Raw genomic sequence first — 2,910 nt, 5'->3', positions numbered from 1 at the left:
GCCTCGACTCCTTGGCACCTTGCTGAACTCCCAGTGTGTCTGTTTCGCTCGTCACTCTGCTGCCCGTCCACCTCCACGTTGCCCCCAGGCGTACCTTTCTGCCGCATCCCACCTCGGAGACGCCATCAGGTCACCCCTAGCCACGGCTCCACGTGCACCTCGGCGCGGATGGCCCTCTGAGCTGGGGCTCTTCCCACAGGCCTCCGGCCTCGGCCGCGGCCTCTCCCAGCCCACCCGACGGGCTCCGCGGGTTCCCGAGAAGCGCTCTGGGCCGCCGCTCGGTCCGTGAAGCCCTCCGTGGTGCTCTCCGGCCCACCCGTGCCGCCTCCCCGTCTGCTTCTCCGCCAGGGTACGAAGCCTGCAGGGGCACAGCCTCCGGCAGTTCTCGTCGTAGGGGCCACCTCCGGCCATCCTCTCCTTAGCAGCCAGGGGGGTTTTGAGGCGCATGGAGCGGGACAGAGGGGTGTACGGGCCGGGACTCGCTTTCCCTGGATGCCCTTCGCCGTCACCTGGTTCGCTGGAGTAGATGCGTCTCTGGGTCCCTTGCTGTTGGCTTTGGAGTTGCTCGAGAAGAGACGTGTAGTCTTCTACGTTCCTGTGCTGTAAGAATTCCTCCCAGCTGTCAAACGGGAGGCTCTTCATCCTTCCTTCAGACTGAGGATCCCAGAGAGGAGCCCCCCAAGGCTTCAGTGCCTTGCTCCCGTGGACAGAGCCCTAAGGCCCGCCCCTGTGCTCACCCAAACGCACGCTTCTCCCCTGGGCTTGCGCTTTGTGGCTCGGCCACCGTGGTGATAAACCTGTGAAATTGCCCAGGTGTCTGGTCTGATGTCCCCAACACCCCATCCATAGTTCCCTTTTTATTCTTACGGCCGCATGGGAGCAAGTGTGACTTTCCATTTTACACACGTGGAACCCGGGAATGACCAGCCTCAAGCAGGACAAAGACCACCTCTAGGGGGACAAAGGAAGCGGAAATCTAGCCAGTTGCAAGTCATCGCCCAAATCTGAGTGTGGCATCGCACAGGAGGGCAGTCCCAGGCGATAGCGCTAAGTAGTGACCGGATACAGTGAAGACGTTTGTGGCGTGTCCTCGGCTGTGGCCCTCGTGGCTTCCCTTCCCAGGAGAGGGAGGTGTTCCTGTTCCAATTAACGGTGACCATTTCGTCCAGAAAGGACTCAGATGGAGGCCTGGGAGGCAGCACCCGCCGGACGCCCCGCTGCACGACGCCACTGCTGCCCTGCGCTGGGGCGGAGCCCGTCTTTCCGGGGCGGGAAAAGAGATGCGTGACACATTCCCCCGCTTTTCAGAGATTGCCAGTGTGCTCTTCTAATACGGCAGCTATTTGCATTGCATCGTATCCTGGGTGCATCATTCTGAAAGGTAGACGTGCGGGTCTAAGGGTCCATAAGAAAGAAACGGGGCTGGAGGATGCTGGGGAGGATTGCTTCGGACGAGAGGGACGGCTGGAAATTGTGAAGTGAAATTTTATCTTTGCGAACAAAATGAGACCTGAATTGTATTCAAGCGAAACGCTGGGCAATTGACTGTGTTTTGAAACGATCACCGTTCTATCCTTCAAATGTACTGAAACGGGTCTTTTGGCAATAACCCGGGGAATGTATGCAAATTAAAGGTCGACTGTTTAGTCCGAAGAAGAGAAGGCTGACGGAATAATTGGCCTACAAGTATATGAAGCGTTATGTCGAAGTTATATTCCATCATTTACCACTAAATAGTACACAGAATTAAAACGGATGTAAGGTACACAGGAAATACGTAGGTTAAATAACAGAGAACAAAAATTCTGAAAATAGTTAACGCTTAGTCGATTTTCAAAGGGTTTTTTTTTTTTTTTTGAAGGCGGGGAGAAGATATTAGGAAAAAAAAAAAAAATGGAGCACTTCCTCGCGATGGTTCGCGAATCGTGTGGGGCCGGTCCTGCAGAGCAGGCGGCCTCGGGGACCTTTTGAGATGTGCCGTCAAGGTGGCGTGCGCCTCGGTCCCCTGGCTGCAGAGCCAGGTGCGGGTTCTCGATCTGTTCAGAAAGCCCCGTGGAAACCCGCGGAAGCTGAGCGGCGGTGGGTTACGCCGCCACGTGGCACCCCTCCCAGAGAAGGGGTGCTGGGCGGGTCCTGAGGCGCCGAGAACACACCCTTTCCATTCTGCCGTCGAGGGGGAGCCACAAATCCGGGGGTGGGAGGAGGCAGGGTGGCTGCGACGGTGGGATCGTCACCCCGCATGAGTCACACTCTATCGCACACGTCACAGAGGGTGTTCCCAGTGGGGTCCTCGGGTGGTTCTGCTCTGAGATGGCGAACGTGGGCACGAACTCACTGACTCTCCCCGCAGCAAGAAGGCCAACATGGACTCGCTCACTGCTGCCGGCCACCAGCCCCTGCCCCTTCGAATGGATCAGCCTCTCGACCCCAAACCCTTTTGTGCCATTGTCCCAGCTTCAGTCCCTGCTGACCTAGACCCAGGCCAATGACGGGCCCCAGAGCGATAGGTGCGGTGAGCTAGGGATCCAGAGCAAGGCGCCCCTGAAATTCCGTGTTGTCTGATGACCTAGTTCGTGCCCTCGACGTGCCCGTGAGGTGGCAGGAGCTCCCCGCAGGGCAGACCACTGGGTCGTTGTTTTCATCCCTCTGTATAAGTTGCTCTCAACTCTGACCGCTCAGTGGTTTGACTCAGGGAGCTTTGAAATCAACCCACACACCTGCCTTCCGCCGCTCGACCAATCAAATCGGATTCTCCGAGGAGGAAAGCTGACAATGGCCCCCAGGTGATTTGGATGCGCAGCCTGGGTCGGGGCCATAGCTCCAGGGGGAGGGAGAGCTACAGGCCGACGTCCGGGCCGGGTCTCACGGCATCAGGGGGGCCTTCTCGGTGCAGCCCTGTGCCTGGCGGGC

Source organism: Pteropus vampyrus, unplaced genomic scaffold (assembly GCF_000151845.1).
Source record: "Pteropus vampyrus isolate Shadow unplaced genomic scaffold, Pvam_2.0 Scaffold237, whole genome shotgun sequence".
Lineage (NCBI taxonomy): Eukaryota > Metazoa > Chordata > Mammalia > Chiroptera > Pteropodidae > Pteropus > Pteropus vampyrus.
Note: the sequence above shows the minus strand (reverse complement) of the source record.